This window comes from Oryx dammah, unplaced genomic scaffold (genome assembly GCF_014754425.2).
Source record: "Oryx dammah isolate SB20612 unplaced genomic scaffold, SCBI_Odam_1.1 HiC_scaffold_28, whole genome shotgun sequence".
NCBI classification, from domain to species: domain Eukaryota; kingdom Metazoa; phylum Chordata; class Mammalia; order Artiodactyla; family Bovidae; genus Oryx; species Oryx dammah.
Genome location: NW_024070212.1, coordinates 82,651,234 through 82,672,117, shown reverse-complemented (window position 1 = coordinate 82,672,117; position 20,884 = coordinate 82,651,234). Strand labels below are relative to the sequence as shown.

Below are 20,884 nucleotides of genomic sequence, written 5' to 3'. Positions count from 1 at the left end.
ACAACAATGTATTCTGCCTGAGGACAGTCTCTGGATTAAACCTTCTGGCTAATTCTGTTATCTTAATAATGTAAATTATGGGAGTAGGTCTGGTGAGGTCTTTACAACCTCCAGACATTCTTTGGATTTACTGGAGAGTATATAACTTCATTGCTAACACTAACAAGGGGGTACTCTTTCTACCCCCTTCTGATGCCTATGTCAGAAGCTTTCTCTATCTCCTTTATACTTTAATAAAACTTTATTACACAAAAACTCTGAGCAATCAAGCCTCGTCTCTGGCCCCGGATTGAATTCTTCTCCTCCGGGGACCAAGAATCCCGGCGTCGTGATTCAACAACTTTTCAATTCTTTACCATCTGAGCCACCAGAGAAGCCCTTGCAAAGATTATGTTGTTCCATTTCAGGTATGATTCATTTTTCTAAATGTGCTTACTCTGCACAGTTGAGCTAAATAAACTGTAGGAAAAAAATTGTAAGGAATTACTATTACTCCCTACATCCCAGTTCTGAAAGTTGTTGGTACCTAGTTGGCAGACAGGCCCTACTGAGGCTTCACAGGGCCTGAAGCAGAACTGGCATGCAAGGTACTCAACAAATGTGTTATGAAGACATGAATGGTTGAATGAATATAAAAATGGTTCATATAAGTGTGTGAATTGCATTAAGATTCCTTTTCCAAGAAAGGCAACATCAGGAGATGTTTAGGAGATATAAAAGCTGATCTAAGGTCTTCCCAAGAGGCGCTAGTGGTAAAGAACCCATCTGCCAAAGCAGGAGACATTGGAGACAACGGTTTGATTCCTGGGTCGGGAAGATCCCCTGGAGGAAGGGATAGCAACCCCCTCCAGTATTCTTGCCTGGGAAATCCCGTGAACAGAGGAGAGGCTACAGTCCATAGGATCACAGAGTTGGACATGACTAAAGTGACTTAGCATGCATGCAAAGGAGATATAGAAATAAGATGTATTTCTAAGCTATGGTCTAGTCCAGGCCCCTACCATAGCAGTGAATTTTGGCTTAAGCTGTTTGTCATTATAACAGACATTGTGCCTGATCCAACACCTCACCATGGCATGGAAGTAGAAGAAATCAGATAAAATGATAAGAGGAGAGCGAAAAAGTTGGCTTAAAGCTCAACACTCAGAAAACGAAGATCACAGCATCCTGTCCCATTACTTCATGGGAAATAGATGGGGAAACAGTGGAAACAGTGTCAGACTTTATTTTGGGGGGGCTCCAAAATCACTGCAGATGGTGAACTGCAGCCATGAAATTAAAAGATGCTTAATCCTTGGAAGAAAAGTTATGACCAACCTAGATAGCATATTCAAAAGCAGAGACATTACTTTGCCAACTAAGGTCCATCTAGTCAAGGCTATGGTTTTTCCTGTGGTCATGTATGGATGTGAGAGTTGGACTGTGAAGAAGGCTGAGCACCAAAGAATTGATGCGTTTGAACTGTGGTGTTGGAGAAGACTCTTGAGAGTCCCTTGGACTGCAAGGAGATCCAACCAGTCCATTCTGAAGGAGATCAGCCCTGGGATTTCTTTGGAAGGAATGATGCTAAAGCTGAAGCTCCAGTACTTTGGCCACCTCATGTGAAGAGTTGACTCATTGGAAAAGACTCTGATGCTGGGAGCTATGGGGGCAGGTGGAGAAGGGGACGACAGAGGATGAGATGGCTGGATGGCATCACTGACGTGAGGGACGTGAGTCTGAGTGAACTCCGGGAGACGGTAATGAACAGGGAGGCCTGGCATTCTGCGATTCATGGGGTCGCAAAGAGTCGGACATGACTGAGCGACTGAACTGAACTGAACCAATACAGGCAGGATCCTTCCCAAAATCCTGGACTTTCGCCTTCACTCTAAAGATGCCTCAAACTGAAGGAAAAAGAGTTTGTGCTCCTCCAGTTCCTCACTACCTCTGCAAAGTGGAATCTGTCCACCTTCCCTAAGGAAGGCACAGTCACCAAGAACAAGCATTTCCAGAAAACCTGCCATGGGTAAACACTGCTTGTGATGTGACATAGAGATGGACACAGCATTGTTCCTGCTCTCGTTGATGGGTATAGATGTGCTAAAATTAGAGGAAATTACAGAAGAAGCAGTCACTAAAAGGTAGGGCAATGAAAGCAAGGTCTGCAAACAAAACTAGTCATTAGCTGGATGGGATGTTCCTGGGGGTCCACTGGTTAAGAATCCACCTTCCAATGCAAAGGACATGGGTTCAATCCCTGGTCAAGGAACTGAGGTCCCACATGTTGCAGGGCAACTAAGTCCATGTACCACAACTACTGAGCCTGTGCTCTCTGGAATCTCCATGCCACAGCCAAAGAGAAGTACATGTGCCACGTTGAAAGGTCCCGCATCCTGCAACTAAGCCCCAGCATAACTAAAAACAAATAAATAAAACTTTATCAAGTTACTAACTGGATGACAGAGGTTGAGATGGTTTGTAAAAGAAGCAGAAAGGGTAACTGTGCAATCTACGAGAACCACAGTATGGACACTGAACACCAAGAATATCAGTATGAATTGAAAGACAGAAGCAGGGATATGATTGGAAATCAAATTCTTCACTTTTTCCTTTCAGCCAATTGTTTCTATTTTTGGCTACTCATTAAAATAATCTGAGAAGCTTTACCAAAAAACTGGGCATTTTATGGACCCTATCCCTGGAGATTGATTTAATTGGTCTGGGGTGAGCCCCAAGTACATTTGTTTGTTTTATTGTTTTTTTAAGCTTTCTTGGTGATTCTAATGTACTCTAGGGTTGAAAACCATTGTTTAGATCATCAGGATCCATCAGTATTATACAACTGACATCATTAAAAGAGGGTTGTAAATACTTAAAAGTATTTTGCAATCTGAGTCCCAAGTCATTGGATGTAATGCAAATAATATTTTCTAAAAGTTATGACCAACCTAGATAGCATATTCAAAAGCAGAGACATTACTTTGCCAACTAAGGTCCGTCTAGTCAAGGCTATGGTTTTTCCTGTGGTCATGTATGGATGTGAGAGTTGGACTGTGAAGAAGGCTGAGCACCAAAGAATTGATGCGTTTGAACTGTGGTGTTGGAGAAGACTCTTGAGAGTCCCTTGGACTGCAAGGCGATCCAACCAGTCCATTCTGAAGGAGATCAGCCCTGGGATCTCTTTGGAAGGAATGATGCTAAAGCTGAAGCTCCAGTACTTTGGCCACCTCATGTGAAGAGTTGACTCATTGGAAAAGACTCTGATGCTGGGAGCTATGGGGGCAGGTGGAGAAGGGGACGACAGAGGATGAGATGGCTGGATGGCATCACTGACGTGAGGGACGTGAGTCTGAGTGAACTCCGGGAGATGGTGATGGACAGGGAGGCCTGGCGTTCTGCGATTCATGGGGTCGCAAAGAGTCAGACATGACTGAGCAACTGAACTGAACTGAAACCTTAAGTAAAAGTCATTTAATTCCTCACTTTGTAGTATTCTCCTGGAAGGTTTAACAATGAAATTTGTTGCCATATGAAGATGTGAGCTATCATCTCAAACAGTGGTTCCCTTTGAAAAAATATTGTGCTCAAATCTCATGGACTAGACATGCTAAAAAGTTTTTCTTTGAGACCTGAAAGGTGATAGTCATAAAAGAAGATATATAGGGTTAAAGGTTTGTGTCAGCCACTCAACAACAGACCCTAAGAAACAAAGGTGCCCATGTGCTCTTGAATAAATCCCTTTTCTTGGTTTGCTTGTAATATGTACAGCCCTCCACTGCAAATCCCAGAGAGGAAACCCCTATGGTTTGACTCTAGAGGTGATACTTTAGTACCTATTTAGGAAATATCAGAGCTCATTGGCTAGGCAATAGTGAAGTAAAGGCACTTGAGTGGAAAGATTATGGAAATAAGGGGACCAGAGGTAGGAGAGTCAGGGAAGAGGAAGCGTGTACTTTTGTGCATGAGAGTGCTATATGAGCAACTTTTCTTTTCTCACTATTTAAGAGGTATGAGAGAGTGACATCAGCATGATGGTGGAAGAGGAAGCCCCAGACCTTGTTCCTTGACTTAACAATATATATGATCCAAAGGCCTTTATAAGTATTCCTATAAATTAGAAAGTTGCAGTATTTCAAGCAAAGCATTCAAAAGCAAGAATAGCTACATTGAAATTGGTAAGAAAAGGCGTTTTATTTCAACCACATCACCTCCTTCCCCAAGTTTGCATAGGTTGCAATCAAGAGGAAAAGTCTAACTCATGGATTCTCTCTTGGGATAGAAAGAGAAGAGTGGAATGTATGTCCAACTCTCCAGCTTTGGGGGGAAGCTACCTAAGAAACTGTTTCTGTCTCACCTGATGTGAAGTGCTGATTAGGAACCAGAATATCTTGAGTATCTGGGCATCACAGAGAACCAAAGAGAGCTCAGCAGTTTATGACAACATCACAGAATTTGTAACACCATGAAAGAAACGAGCACAGCTCATCAGGATCAGAGGGAAACACTCTTGTGGCTTCTTTCTTGAGAGGGAAAGAAAAGTGTGGAATGTGCATCCAACATTCACATTTTCAAGGGGGCTCGCAGAGGGATTGGTTTCTTTCTTGCCTGACTTAGAGCACTTGTGGAACTGGCATAGAGAACTGGCATAGAGCACTTGTGGACACCTGGGCATCACAGAGAACAAAAGAGAATCAGTGACTTGCGACAGCACTAGAGAACTTGTGATACCATAGACAGACACCAGAGGAACAAAGAGACTACAAGCTCCAGGGGAAAAGTTGACAAACCTCTCTAATTGGCAACCTCAGGAAAGGTTTGAGAGGCTCCCAGAATCTCTAGCCATGTTGGTTAGTGAAGAGCTTTCCTGTACAAAGCCAGACTATAAACAGTGAGAGAGGCAACTGTGTTTTCAAATATGTAAAGCTCAACACAAATCTAGACAGCATATTAAAAAGCAGAGACATTACTTTGCCAAAAAGGTCCATATACTCAAAGCTATGGATTTTCCAGTAGTCATGTATGGATGTGAGAGTTGGATCAAAAAGAAGGCTAAGCACTGAAGAACTGATACTTTTGACTTGTGGTGCTGGAGAAGACTCTTGAGAGTCCCTTGGACAGCAGGGAGATCAAGCCAGTCAATCCTAATGGAAATCAACCCTGAATATTCATTGGAAAGACTGATGCTGAAGCTGCAATATTTTGGCCACCTGATGCAAAGAGCCAACTCACTGAAAAAGACCCTGATGCTGGGAAAGATTGAAGGCCAGAGGAGAAGGGGGCAGCAGAAGATGAGATGGTTAGATAAAATCACCGACTCAATGGACATAAGTCTGAGCAAACTCCAAAAGATAGTGCAGGACAGGGAAGCCTGGCATGCTGTAGTTCATGGGATCACGAAAAGTTAGACACAACTTCATGACTGAACAGCAAAGCTCAACACAATGCACATGAAGAAACACAGAAACAAGGCCCAATCAAAGGAATAAAATCTCCAGAAACCAGCCTGCAGAAACAGAAGCATACAAATTACCTGACAAAAATCATCAAATATCCATCAAAAAGATGCTCAGTGAGCTCAGGAAAATTATTGATGAACAAAATGAGACTATCAAAAGAGAGAGAGAATATTTAAATGAAAACAAAGAGAAATTCTGAAGTTGAAGAATACAATAAACTTAATAGAAAAATCCACTAGAGGGGTTCAATGTCAGCCTTGACTGAGAAGACGGAATCAGTGAACTTGAAGACAAGTCATTTGAAATTATCCTGTCAGATGAGCAAAATGTAAAAGGATAAAAAAGAATGAAGGAAGCTGAAGGGGTTTATGGGACACCATTGAGTGGAACGATATATGTATTATAGAAGTCTCAGAGAGGAAGAGAAGAAAAAAAGAAGAAATAATGGCTAAAAAAGTTCCCAATCTAGGGAAAGAAACAGACATCTGGATTTAAGAAGTGCACCTGATCTCAACTAGGATCAATCCAAAGAAATTCACGGAGACACATCATAATCAAATTGTCAAAATCAAGGACAAAGACATAATTTTGAAAGCAGCAAGAGAAAAATGCAAGGAAGCCTTCCTAAGACTATCAACAAATTTCAAAGAAGAAATTTTAAAGGCCAGAAGGAATGGAATGATATATTTAAATTATTGAAAGAAAAAAAAATCCAACCAAGAATACTATATTCAGGAAAATTCTCTCAAAAAAAAGAAAATGAAAGTCAAGACTTTCCCAGATAAATAATATCTGAAGTAGTTCATCACCACTAGACCTATCTTTACAAGAAATGCTAAGTGGAGTCCTTTAAAAAGATTGCTATACAGTAACATCAAACTATATGAAACTATAAAGCTCTCTGGTAAATGTATAGACAAATACAGAATATTGTAATGCTGTAATAGTGGTATTAAATCACTTTTAATATATACTGAAGGAGCTAAAGGACAAAAGTATAAAAATATGACTATAAAAATATGTTAATGGATAGATATGCTATATTAAAAAGATGTTACTTGTAACATAAATAGCACAAGGGGTGGGCAAAAGAATAGAATTTTCATTTGTGAAATTAAATTGTTATCAACTTAAAATAGCCTGTTTTACATAAATCCCATGATAACCACAAAGAAAATATCTATAGAAGATACACAAAAGAAAATAAATATGAATCACTACATACTGTTATTGAGACCTGTCTCTCTCTTTCAGCCCAGTCTCCAGGTACCCCTGATCTCATCTAAGTTATCTTCATTTTATAGATAAAGAACCTGAGGCCCTGGGAAGAAAAGGGACTTAGCCAGGAGTATTCAGAGAGATAGTGGCGCAGCCCTGGTTAGATTCCATATCTCCTGGTTCCCAGCTTGGTGTTCCTGTTAAATTTCTTGTGACTAACCTGGGAAATATCCAGCTAAGCAAAGAGGCAACAGAGAAGAAATCAGTTGTTAGGGGGCTGGGGGGCAGTGGGCAGGGAGGGCGGTCATTAAAACTAATCAGCAATAGACACAGATCTCCAATTTTAACAGGTATTTTGTTTCCATTATGGAAACAGTATCCATTCATTACAGGAACTTTTGAAATGGCAGACAAGCAGAAAAAGGAGAAAAATTATAATTCCACCAATTATATACACAACCATTAACACTTGAATTGTGCTCTTTCTGTCTTTTAATGAATAGATTGTTGAGTTTTCACTGAACTACACTCTTTCTGTATGTTCATTTTGTATCCTGCTTTTTTACAGTACTATAAGCATTTTCCATTTGCAAACATTTTCTTTCATAGCTACATAATATACTTGAGAGTAGTTGTGCCATGCTGAATGTTTTTTCTGACTTCACTATTTCAAATGACACTAAAATGAACATGTATCTGTGTATACAATAGTTGTTCCACATTTACCGAGCACTTATCTACCTTGATCGTGTACCAAGGTGAAATGATAACATTAAAGAATGTAAGGATTTTTCAGTGTTTTGGTACATAGTTCCACATCACTTATAATACATATTTTCTTGTTCTTGTTCAGTCACCCAGTCATGTCCGACTCTTCATGACCCCATAGACTGTAGCACAGCAGGCATTAAAAGACATATTTTCTTATTTATGCACAATTTTACAAACATTGTTTTCGAATTCTAGAAATAGAAAGAACCCAGATATAGACAACTACTGAATATCCTGGCATATTCCTTTCCAATCTTTTTGAAAGCGTATACATATATACACATAATTAGCAAATTGAGATCATTATGCTTAGGTTTGGTCTTTGGCAAAATAGTTTATGAGCTTATTTCCATGTCAAGAAATAATACTTACAGACCAAACAGATTTTATTAATCACAGCATTTTATCCCAGTCATACAGGCATACTCTTGTTCATCCACTCACAGTACAGCAATACCCATATCCCTAGACCCAAGTAACAGAGCACAGGCAGGACCGACCGTAATAGGACAATTCTCAAGGAGTCACCCTGGTTGTAGTTCTCATGAGAAGTCTCTGAGAAACTGACTCTAGAATGGATATAGGAAGTTGCAACAAACATTTCCATAAATTGGCACTTCTGCAGAACTGAGTGATATTCCAATATGTCAATCACCGGGATCTGCTGTAAGTCCCGAAACTCAGTCGCTTGCTTTCATCAGAAGATGTTCACAAAATCACAGCAGTTAAGGCAGAAACTTTGGCATCAGAACATTCCAGGCCCAAGTCATGACTCTGCCTCCTACTGTCTATGTTGCTTAATTTACATAACTTCTCTAAACCTCAGTCTCCTCATATGCAAAATTGAGCGACAATGCTTGCTAACTCATAGTTTGGAATGATGATCAGACAAGGCAAAGCATGTAAAATACTTAGCAACATGGTATAGTAGGCACTCAATCAATTTCAGCTATAATTATTCTTTTTTGAGAAATTCTGGCAACACTGGTCTCTGATCCCTCACAGCTTTGTCTTCTCACTCAAATAGGACTTTCTTTTTCCTCGTTTATCTACTAACAGACAATGCCTTTTATTTGATAATTCCCAAAGCAGATATTCTGGCAATGAATATGGCATTTCACAATGTTATCATATTTGTCTTATCACAAATGCTATTAATAGCTCAAAATATCGAAATTGTCATTAATTATTTTAAATAAATAATTTTACTTCAGGCTTACTAGTGCCAGGAGCTTATATGACAGTATCTTCTTCAATCTTTACAAGCCTGTAAAGTATTTTTATGACCATTCTTCAAGTGAGCAAACTAACATAGAGGCAGTTTAAGAAATTCGTTGAAGATCACACTTAGATACTGAAGACTCAGGATTTGAATCCAAGCCTGTTGGACTTCAAACCCTAAGCCCCATTCACTTGGCCAGGGGTCAGCAAACTTGTTTCTGCAAAGAGCCACATAGTAAATATTTTATACTTTACAGACTATATGGTCTCCATCATAACTACCCTCGTCTACCAGTGTAGCATGGAAGCAGCCACAGACAGCACAGAACCTTTTGGACGCTGACATTTTAATTTCATATCGTTTCTGACCAAGTGCTCAGATGGGAGAGCTTTTTTGAGATGAAAATATAGGGACTAAGAAACATCAGTTTTTTCATTTCATTGCTTCCCGCTTTCCTCACCCAAATTCTCTTCTCTGGTGGTGCAAGACTCCAGGGAGATGTCAACACATTATTCAACCAAGAAGTTCCTTGGAGGTACAATGATCTGATTGCATGGGTTTAGTGTCACATTGCAAATAGCTCTTTCATTCATTCCCTGAACCTTTGTATATGACAAGAAAGATGCCAGTCGCTGGAGAGAAAGCCAAGAAATGCCCACCATTGTTCTCATTGCCTTGGCTTCCTTTCCCTGCCCGCTGTTACATCTCCATGGGAGAAGGCGCTCCTAGATGTGTCCTTGCAAGAGCTTGTCTCTGATCCCTCACAGATTTCTCTTCTCACTCACAAATATGACTTTCTCTTTCTGTATGTATCTATTAACAGACAATCCTTGTAAATTGGTAATTCCCAAAGCAATCATTCTGGTAATGAATATAGCAGTTCCCAATGTTCACTTAAAGACATGTAGCTCTCTTAAAAAGAAGAGGTGTACTGGGTATATTCTGTTCAAATAATGCATGAAGCCTTCTCCCTGCCATTTGGGAAATAAATAAAAGCTAGGACTGGGACTCATGAACTCCAGGCACAAGTCTGCCACTAACTTGGCAGGTGTCCTTAAGAAAGCCATTTGACTTCTCTAAGTTCAGTTAGCTCCTGTGGCATACCATCTGATACCCTGCAGCTACTGGGAACATTGGAAGTTGACAATTCTCAGCTAAAAGCCCCTCTGGATTTTGTCTTGGCTGAAATATTCGTGTAGCCCAAAGCTGCATTTAATGATTGGTTGGTCACTGCAAGAGTACAAAGGTCTGGTCCCCTTGATCAATTTGGTACAGTTCTGCAGGGAGATCTCAGCTTCTGGGTTCCCTGTAGAATTAGCCACACCTTTGCTGGAACTGCATGGATTTTTAACTCCTCCCTCTGCCCAGGTCTCCTTTTCCTTCCCTGCAGGTGTTGATCCTGAAAGCCTCCCCAATAAAATTCTTGCACACAAATCTCCACTCAGCCTTACCCAAGATTCAGAGTTTGCCACCCACCTGGGGCACTCGTCCTTCCCTTTCCCATCAACCCAATAAGCAGGCTGTGCTAGATGCCTCATTTCTGTCCATAAATAGGAATAAAGCACAGCGGCCCAACTGCCAGGTGTATAATATAATCAGCAGAGGCAGCAGTGGCTGGGTCTCCTGTGCCTCTGAATCCAGCTGTAATTCTGAATTACAGAATCCAGGACACAGCTCTTCAAATGCTATGAAACAAGTGGTTCAGTGGCAACAGAGGCACTGAATATTAGGACCTCTGGGTTGGAGCCCTGTCTCTGCCACTAACTTGCTGCATGACTCCAGGTGAGTCTCTCTGCTGGGTCTCATTTTCTTAATCTACCAAATAAGAGGCTTGTCATTCCCTTCTCTTAACTTTAAACAAATTTATGCCATCCCTGCTTTGAAAAGAAAAAAAGTTATTTTTTGGAAAAATCAGTCTCTCATTCAATATCATACAAAAGCACACATTAGGTGCCTAATTGTTCATGACACTGTCTGGTGCCTTATGCAGGGCTGGTTCTCAGAACCCTTTGGCCTGAGCTGAATGATGTGAATAAAGAGTCACCCTGCCAAAGAGGCAGCCTCCTTGGATTCAACGTGCTACTCAACCACAAAGGAGAAATCTGCTGGAAGTTCACTCTTCAATACATGAGATTGTCATGTATTCAGGGGATGACTAGAAAGAAATGGAAACTAATGGATGTAGAGTACCTGCTAAGTTCTTGTCACTGACTTTCACCTTTTTACATAGTTAATTTCATTCCAGGAATATTACCTGAAAGTAAGCCATTGCCCTCTCCATGTTATAGACGCAGCCTATAGAGAACTCATGACAAACCAGGGTCATGCATGGAGAATGCGGAAGAATGAAGGCTAGAAGCCAGTGTAGTTTCACTGCACTGTAACAGAGGTGCCTGCTCCATTGCCTCCTCCACTAGTTGGGAGACTCCTCGATGGCAGGTCCCACATTTCTCTTATTTGTATCCTGAGCACCTAGCACAGTGGTAAGCATTTGTTGTTACTAAACTCATGTGTATGACATTAATTAATTAAGACCTCCTGACTTCTTTTGCTATCGTTATTATACCAGCACACAATCAGTCTTGCTTCTTTACCTCAAAATTTCTATAAAAATGATCAATCTTGAGACAAAAGATCAATCCCGACTCACAAAAATGTAGCTTATTACAGTCTGCCAACTTACATGGGGACACCAGTCACTTGTCCACTTGAGGACTCCATGGCTGGCTAACTAGTCTCTGCTCTGTTTACTTGCATGAGACTGGCTCACTTGGGCCAGCCAAGCGAGGGCTTCCATTGATTTTTACTAAAAAGCCATTATGCTTCTGAAAGCTGTTGCATTTTAAGATGGTTTAAATGCATCCATCTTGTCATTTTTAACCATGCCCACAAAAAGCATCCTAAAGATACTTGATCATTCAATTAGACTAAATGAGGCCAATGTATATGCTGCTGCCGCAGAGGTTATCATGCTTAATAAAACATACTTTATAAACCCCGTGAAGGCTGTAATTAAATTTACAAGAAGCCTTCCACACAACTTGAACAAAGGGTGCCTGAATGGTGTGTGTGTGTGTGTGTGTCTATGGGTGTGTGTTTTGTGAGTGCTTGTGTGTATTGTAAAGTCCTGTTCCATAAGGATTATAGCTCCCCTGCTGTTTGGAAAAGATAATTTCACTTGTAACACTAATAACTTGAGCAGGGGAGAAGCTGGCCTGGTGAATGGAATGCACTTCGCTGCACATCTTGGCTCAGCTAGAAATCGGAAACAGATGGTCCTTGCGGCTGGTTTCCCACTCGAGCCCGCTCACTGCCAGCCTGTGGTCTTCAGTGAGCTGCTGCTGGCAGTCTGTGACTTGAACATAGTAGGACAGTGGCAAAAGAAATCAAATCTTTTCCAATGAGCAGCAAGTTATAATGAAATTTGACAGATCTGACATTCTATACCCAACATCTAGTTAGAATATATTAACCTTTTAGTTTTCTTAAGCGTCTTGCATAGAAGTTGTGAATATACTTATTAGAGGGTTGTGTTGTATGCATGTTTTTCCTTTCCTTTTTTTTTCCTTTTTAACAGGGGGCAGAGGGTTTAGTTCAATCTTGGGTGGCAGCTGGTTGACAGAAAATGCAGAGAAAATAAAAGAGAATTTCTAAATGGCAGTGAAGAACAAGAACGGCCACTAAACCCAGTTCTTCACGGGGCACAGGCGGGTGAGTTTCTGCTGAAAAAAATTATCAATATTTTTCTTGAACAAAAAGATACATATCCTAGATCAAAAATCTGGACAATCTCTGGGCATATTATTAAAATGGATGGGGCTGTCTGGACCCCCTGGCATTTTCTTCAATTCTGCCCTTTTCAGCTTTGCAGCATTTGCTTCTGCCATACGGTGAGAAAACCATGCCAGGTGACTTGGGACACTGTTTTGTTTTGTTTTTTGTTTTTTTAAGTCCCCACACTCATGCCTAGTAATATGAGTACCTGTGCAAAAGACTTTGATACTTTCATCATAAAGGGCTAAATCTCCCACCAGAGACTTTGGCATTTTTCTAGGCTTCAGCAGAACTAGACTGTCTATCCTTTCCTGTAGATTCTTCCTCTGGTTTCAAAGCTTACATGTGAGTGACATTTTTATTTTCAGTGTTAGACAGTGACGTCCTGAACATCATTTTAGGATTTTCCACCTGATTAAAGTTAGAAAAGACCTTGGCTATAGATAATCTCTCTTTCATACAAGCTTTTTTTCAAGTCTTAGATACCCATTGCTCTAAACTGAACTTCAGTTTCAGCAACAGGGTACATTTCTAATTTCATTATTTTCAAAAATTTGGAGAGTTGTTTCATTAAGCTCAACAACCAATGATACAAAAGAAATTTTTAAAAATCTTCTGAGAGCTAGCTAACTAGAGCAGGAAAAGCTGGGCTTTCTTGTCAAGTAAGTACCAGGCTGTCTTCAGCTCTTCAAACTTTCGTATGTGTCCTTAGGCAAGGCTCTTACCTTTTGGATCTTGACCTGCAAATTGAAAATAATACTAACCTTCTAGGTTGTTGTAGAGCTTAAATGGTATATCACACCTGAAAGTACCTCAACAAGCACTTAGCAGGTGCTGAGTGCTTTCATGGTTTGGAGGCAGCACCAGCCTGGTAAAGCTCTGGAGTCATAATTTCTAGCCTTGAATACTTCTTCCATCTCTAGCTCCAGGACCCAAAACAAGTTGCTTCAACTCTTAGAGCCTATTTTCTTGCTTTTAAAATAGAGTTAGTTATAGATCCAACCTCATAGGACCTATCTGAAAAGAAAAATCTTACAACAGTGCCTAGCTAAGAGGAAACACTCAATGTTAGCTATTGCACGCAAAATCAAGTTGCTTATTGCACGCAAAATCAAGTTGCTCTTCTAAGTTTCAAATTTCTAATAGCCCTAGAAACAAAGCTTCAAAAGGAAAAAAAAAAGGTACTTGCCAACATTGCAAAAGTTTCTACTAAATGAGTGAATGAATAAATAAATGAATGACCTGTGTTCATTAAAGAAAATAAGAGTATAATCTGTCTCTGAGAGTACCAGTGGATGATACAGATAAGGAAGGCAACAGGAATTCAAAGGTGCTAGACATCACTGCAAACTGGGGTCTTGAAGAAGGGTGTTAACTAGTAAAGGCAGATGTTGTACTAGAATGGTCAGTAGTTCAAGGTAAATGAAAAGGCTCTTAAATTATGAGATGAATGCAAATTTCAAATCAGCTAATGTTCTGTGCCTTTTTACCATCTTTCTCTATTTAGGGAGCCCCTACTGTTTGTCCATCATAGAGTTTGACCTCATAGCTACTGAGATAAACAAGACACAGCCCCTGCCCTCAAGCATCTCAAGGTTCAGGAGGGAAGGCTGACTGGGAGGCAGATGGTTCCAAAAAAGGGTACTAAGAGCTGAATGGAGCAAGGCACAGATTTTTATGGAAGCACAGAGTGAAGGTATCTAACCCAGTCTCACAGGGCAGAACCAGAAGCAGAAAGAAAGGGGATTCCCTCCACAAAGGAATAATAGTAACAAAACATCAATAACAAAATAATAATTTTGCTTGAAAACTTGTTACATATCAGAAACTATTGATTTTATGCATATTTTTTACCAATTTTATATATATGTGTACGTATGTATGTATATATTTAATAACAATTGCTATCTTTATTTTTCTGATTAGGACTCAGAGAATCAAAGATGTTAAGTAACCTGGGGAGTGGTCACACAGTAACTAACCAAGCCAGCATATGGGCAATTGGACTTCAGAAACTGTCTTTCCAATGACTCTGCTATCCAGCCTCTGAAAATCATTAATATTCCATTTCATGTTGACTTTTAGCATCATACAACAAAAACCAAAATCTTGCCTTGGTATTGCACACCTGTTGGCAGTGAAGTCTTCAAGGTCTTTACCCAAATGAACTGCAGTAAACACACAGATGGGAATGCCCCAGTCCCTCAGTTCTTCCAGGTTCTTCCATTCAACCAAGGCAGGTGGGTAGCTGATTTGGACAGCATTGGCCACAGACTGCCAGAAAGAGGCTGGAAAGTGACTTGTTCTTTGCCCCGGGGGGCTCTTGTTATGAGAAAACGATTCCTGTTCTAATGTTCCCCCAGAGTCAGTCGGGCCATACTCTTCATCCATGCCCAGCAGTTTAACCCACCATTTGACTTCATAGCTAAGGGGATTCCTACTTCTTAGAAAACACGTTCCAAGGAAGTAAGAAAGTTCCAATCCGGATGGGCTCATTTCTTGACAAGAGTGCTGTTTTTGCCTCAGATTCATTCACGTGCAGTGGGAAGAAGTATTCAAATGACAAGAGTTAAATTCAAAACATGTAGCCACTTTCTGTTAATTTTTTTTTCTGACTGAAAGCAAACCATTTAGATGTTTGTTTCCAAAAAGGCATCTGTCAGCAATCAAAGGGGAAAAATGCATAAAGCAAATGCAATTGTTTGGAGTAGCATTTCCTGGATCATGTTAAATGCTTGAATTGCTCCCCATTATGCTCACCAAATAATTTTATTTCCCACAATAATTGCAATATTTAACATGTTTTATTTAATCTTGTTTTAAGGCTATTAACAACAGGCCACACTGTGAAAAGATTGATTGCTATATGGGAAAGGACAGTTTCCACCAGCCTCTTAGAGAACAATGATAAAGTTAAATGCACCTAATTGTTTTGGATTTAAAACACTATTATCCAATAATATTTCTCATTTCTTTGTTCAAAACTACTTTGCCATCTCCTGTAAAATCCTCCCGAGTATTCCATCATTCACAGAATGAAATCTGGACTCCAGTTTACCTTATGCCCCATTCATTCATAAACAATGTGTGTGCATGGGGTGTTCTGAGTCTCAGATCAGTGACACGTTCAACTTCAGAGTCTGCTGCAGGACAAATTAAAAATTGTACCCACAAACCTGGACCCACGAATCCAAAATACCCTTGTGCCTTTGTACTCTAGAAGAAGGCTGAGCAGACTCTAAAGCAAGGGAACTTTGGTTTTGTCTGCTTGTCAAAGGCAAGTTGGAAAGGATGAGATGGAACAAGAGGTTGATTCAAAGGCAGAATGCTACTTCATTTCTTTTCTCTTTTCCCTTTTATTTCTGGTTTATACTATTTTACATTTATACAGAATTTTCAACTCTTTTCCTATTTTGTTCTCCAAATGGTAAGCTGAAGAAAGACTAGGTCGTTTTAATGATGTTGCAGTTATACAAGGCAACAACTGTTTTGACTGGCAAGGTTTTGCTTGTGGACACCTAAAGTAACTTAGTGTTCTCTGTGCTTCTGACTCTCTTTCTCAACAGAGAGGTGACACCAAAAGAATAAAGACTACAAAATGCTTCTAAGAGTAATGGCAATATCCATATTTGACAATCATTTTCAATACCACCGCCTACACTCATTTGGAGAAATCCCATTAAATGAGGGATGAGAAAGGGGGAAAATGCCATACTTACTAGATTTGTGGTTCATTCTGTAAGAAGCAGTCTGTAGATCGTGCTTTAAATGCTAAAACATTTCAGGTGCAACTGGATAAAATTTGCTTTGCCGGAATTATGTTTGTCAAAGCAGCCATTTTGCTGATTCTAAGTGGTTAAAATAACACCAACTAAGGAAGAGGTCAGAAATAGGAAAACAAAAGCCACCAAAATTTCACCTCTTTGGAACTGATACTGTGCCTGAATAAGTTCATCTAAATATTATTCAGTTGAAAACGTGACTAGAAAAAAATCTCTTGGACAGTTTGGCTGTAAATGCACAGCTTTTCAAATAATCACAGTTCAGTTACCCTGAAAAACACTGGAGACAAATCCTCCCATGCTCCGGAGTGCCTGTACAGGAGACCTGGGGTACGAAGAATTATAACATCACTGCTAGCTTCTCGGAGATGAGCAAACCGTTTGTATTTAGGGGAAAAGAAATGGGATGTGTTTGGTACATGATTCTTATAAAGGTATTTCTACAGTTCCTAATTTCATACAGTTAGCAAAAATAAAATATAACAAATTGAAGACATCCTTTCTATTTCTTTCTCCCATCTTAGTCCTAAAGTCAAATGACTTGAAATTCAGCAGTTTCTTGGAGGTCTCAGTTAAATTTAAAAAAATTATTTTTACAGCCATTCTTATTGGTAGGTCCATGTGGTGGTTTATTTTTCCTGCTAAAGAAAGGATGTGTGGCTAAAAATCCCTGAGAAGAAGATGGCTCGGTTACAGTAAGGAAATCAGATGCAATTTTCCCTGAATAAGGACGTCCTCAGTCAAGTTTAGCCTGAATTGTGTTAACCTGGGTTGAAAATAAATGAACCACTTTATTAACAAACAATGGAAAAGCCCAGAATTAACTTTTGTTTAAAAAAAGGTGCACCCAAAGATAGACATGGTACCTCACCTAGATGAGAACTTGTGAAATATCAGTAATGTATTTCCTCCTAGAAAAACACACATGTAAATACAATACCAGCAGAAGCAAAAAGCAAGGGACCTGAATGTTGTCCTCTCATGTTTTTGTTCCTTCACAACCAAATCAACTGATGAATCATTTTTAAAAAATAAGGTAAGTAAGGAAACATATTTTTTCCCCAGACTTTTTGTATTCCTTGGGAAACCTGTTCAGCTGTCCACAGACTTAGTTTTAGACTTTTTTGCTTTGCTTCCAACAAGATGTGTAAGACAAGAAAACTGAACTAAACACTTTTTTAAATGCACAGCTCACGTTCCTGAGAAAAGTGGCTGTGAAAAACAGATACTGAATCAGACTTAAAGTCGAAGAAGGGGGGGTGGTGTAGAAAGAAAAAAAAAAGCCCAAAACATCGCATGATAGTCTCTAAGCAGTTCCATCTGTCAAGCAGAAATTTTAGGCTAATAGCCTGTGGCGATCCCTCCGCAGTCCACTACCTGCCTTTGTCCTATTAAATCTCTTTATTCTCCTTAAAAAAAAAAAAAAAAGAGGGGGGATTGGTTGTTGGAAGGAAAGGAAAACCCTTGCAGACCAAAATCATCTGAGTGATGAAGCCCTAATTTTAACCGCCTCGCTTTGATGTGTAGCAGTGGGTTCTTGTTTTTTAAAAAGGAGAGAGAAGACAGTGCTAGGAGCAGAAGAGTTTTCATCTCCACTTCACCTTGCCACTGGGTCTGTGAGAGATTGGTTCATTGTCAAGGAGATTTTTTTTTTTTACCCATGATTCCATATGGTATGGACCGGACTACATGTCGCCCCACATGCCACTGCAAATGTTTTCTCAATTAGGTGTCTTATCTCCCGTGAGTTAGCATCAGATGAAGCTTGCTGACAGCGTAATGGCAGGGAAAGCTTCCGACGGCTCCATCAAATGGCAGCTCTGCTACGACATCTCGGCCAGAACTTGGTGGATGGTGAGTTGGCAGCCGGGGCTGCTTTTTTTTTTTTTTTTTTTTTTCCCTTTTCTATTTTCCCTCCCTCTTTGACAAAATGTCCCAGACCTCACATTCATCAAATTCACATTTGATTTTTTTCACACTCTTCAGTGAGGCAGGCTCACACCGCTTCCTCCTGCCATCCTCTCTCTGCCACTCTGAGACTGGAGTTCCCAGGAAGGCTTGTCCTGCTTTTCCACAGAACAGTGAATGGGAGTCGTTGTGTTTCTGGTTTTTTTGCTTGTTTGTTTGTTTTTATTTTTATTTTTTAAGAGAATATCAGAAGTTTTAAGGGAGAGGTGGATAGTTTAGCCAAGTCGAACTTGGGGTTTAAAAAAAGAGACACATTTATCCTGGCCCTCAGGCTTTAGTCCCTCTGTCTAGCTTTACATCCTCTTTACTTTTGTTTTCACGATTCTGGGGTGTGTGGTTTTTCCTTGACTGTGGTATTTTTTGAGGACACATGTTGGGTGCTGGGAGAAGCTAACCCTGGGTGAGTTCGGCTGTTTGCCCCATTAATTGGATGGCCTGAAGTCACCTGTGGGAGACCTCTGGGTCCCCACTCCCTGTTTTCCATCCGGGACCCACAGCCCTCATTTAACTTTCCCCCGTTTGTTTATGTCAAAGCAGGTCTTCAGTCTCTCAGGAACTCTAGCACTGAGTGGGAAAGACTCGCACACCCTATCTTTTCAAAATTCTGGGTCCAAATAAAGTTTTAGTAAAAGTTCCACCCTGCAGCCGCGGAATGAGTTAACTCACATGTCACGGTCAAGCAGGCCAGACAACCTTTGACATCCTGGATCTGTAAGAGGTAGAACAAGTTGGGAGGATGCACAATAGCTTATTGTCACGGGAGATGCAACTCCGGTGCGGAAGAAAGTCCTCAAATCATTACCGCCCTCGTTAGGGTGGTGTTCGTTAAGGATTAATTCGTTAGCAGCGCATTTCTAGTTTTCCGTAATTATTATTCTTGCGGCAAGCGTGAATTCTTCCAGGGAGTGAAAAAAAAGTTTGCTGCCAGGACAATGAATGTATTATCCGTTCCTAACTGGACCGTGAACTTCAGCTCATTTCACATAGATATCAGTTTAAGAAAAAAATGAGAGGGAGAGAGAGAGGAATAGGGTGGTGTTGGAGGAGGCTGGCGAATGGAATTACAGGACGGCCAAGTTGGTTTCATTGTATGCTCTCCGGGAAGAGTTCTCCTTTCCTCTTCCTGGACCAGTGGTGGCATCATTTTGGCATGTTTTAGGAATTCTGAGGACTGAGAGACTATTAAAAGTGAGCTTCTGCAGGATTCTATTCGGCTGCTTCTTGGGGTGCAGCAGGATGTGCATTCTAAGGACTCTTGAGTTAAGGTGGTTGTGGGTATGTGTGTCCATATGTGTTTGAACTTGCAATTTCTTAACTAGACCTTAGAAACTTTACCAGTGATTTCAGGACAATGTTACTCGCGGCTTTTGGTTAATTAGACTAGCAGTAGGCTATTCACTTCCATCCTGAACTTTTATTCAGGGCACTTGTTTTCCCATAAGAGTTTCTGCCAGCAAGAACAAGGTTTGCTTGTATGCAGTGATGTTGTCTATTGCTTTCGCCTTATACAGCTTGTTAAACACTAGAAATGAACATACTGATTGGTTTAGCTATTATTTTCTAAGCTAAGTTGTAAGTTAAAAAAAACTGCACGCTGATGTCATATTCTGGGTGACATTCTACTTCCTTGTATTTCAAGAGTTCATAGATTTTATAGACTGTTACTTTTTATGGCAAATTGTGTCATCTTTTTTTTCTTTCTTGCAAAGATCACCAAATGCTCCTCTTTTTGTAACTCGGAAAACTGTCATTTCTTTTATGTAAAGTTTACTTGGAAGTTGCTTTTCATTTAAAATTATTTTACAGATGTTTTACCGCCGGGAATATAAAATATAAAAGTGGTGGAAACATTTAGCAATGCAGTCGACTAAAAATAAACAATGCTGTAAGCTCACATGCTGCTGTTTAGGCTGTATACTACAGGAAGTTTCTCCACTTCAGTCCTTCTAGATCTTTGCTTTGAAAAGGAGTGAGAAATCAGAGTGCTCTTTAAAGAACTTGTAGAAGCTACCATAGAGAATAAATCGATTTTTATTTCCCTCAAAGGTGACCACAGACCACAGCATTTTAGATCTGCTTATTCCAAATAACTCTAATGTAAACTTCCCATTACTGATGGGAAATTGAGGACTTTGGGGTTGGGAGGGAGAGGATTAATTAAAATTAAAACAAATTTTGCATTTTCTCTTAGCTCTTATCTTTCCTTGAATAGCATTCACTTCCTCTCCCTCCACACCCCTTCGTCATCCCAAACAATTTTTCCCAACTCAAAAAAAAAAAAGAAATTTTTAGACATGCCCCTAGCTGATATGCTTCTTTAACCAAAGAACAGTACAAGATCTGAGTTTCGCACTAAAGGCAAATAAAGCTTTAAAATTACCTCATGCGTCATCTGGCTGCACAGACTCCGGGCTGCATAGTGGGAACCTCCGGCTTGGTCCTCCCAGCATACAAAGGCAACTCAGTGAATGCCCCCTCCGCCCGTGGAGGCTCGGCCTCAGCTGCCAGCACCGGGATATGCAATTTTGCTTTTTAATGAATCGTAAACAATTTGTATGGCAAATGAGTTTGTTTGTTTTAGTTTGGGGGCATATGTTGGACCAGGTTGTAGACATCCATTACCGACTCCAAATTTTGGGGGTGAGAATGGAGAGAGAGCCTCAGATCATTTTTATTTTTCTAAATAATAAAGACCCTACTAGAATGAAAGA

General features: G+C 40.2%; 1 long non-coding RNA gene across 1 annotated transcript in view; it reads right to left on the bottom strand.

The window, feature by feature from the left end:
• Nucleotides 1-20,631, bottom strand: part of LOC120857073 — a 170,888-nt gene extending 150,257 nt beyond the window's left edge. Inside the window, exon 1 of the long non-coding RNA XR_005719567.1 lies at nt 20,554-20,631. This is a non-coding gene — a long non-coding RNA (uncharacterized LOC120857073). The remainder of the gene's footprint in view (nt 1-20,553) is intronic.
• Nucleotides 20,632-20,884: the final 253 nt, after the last annotated feature.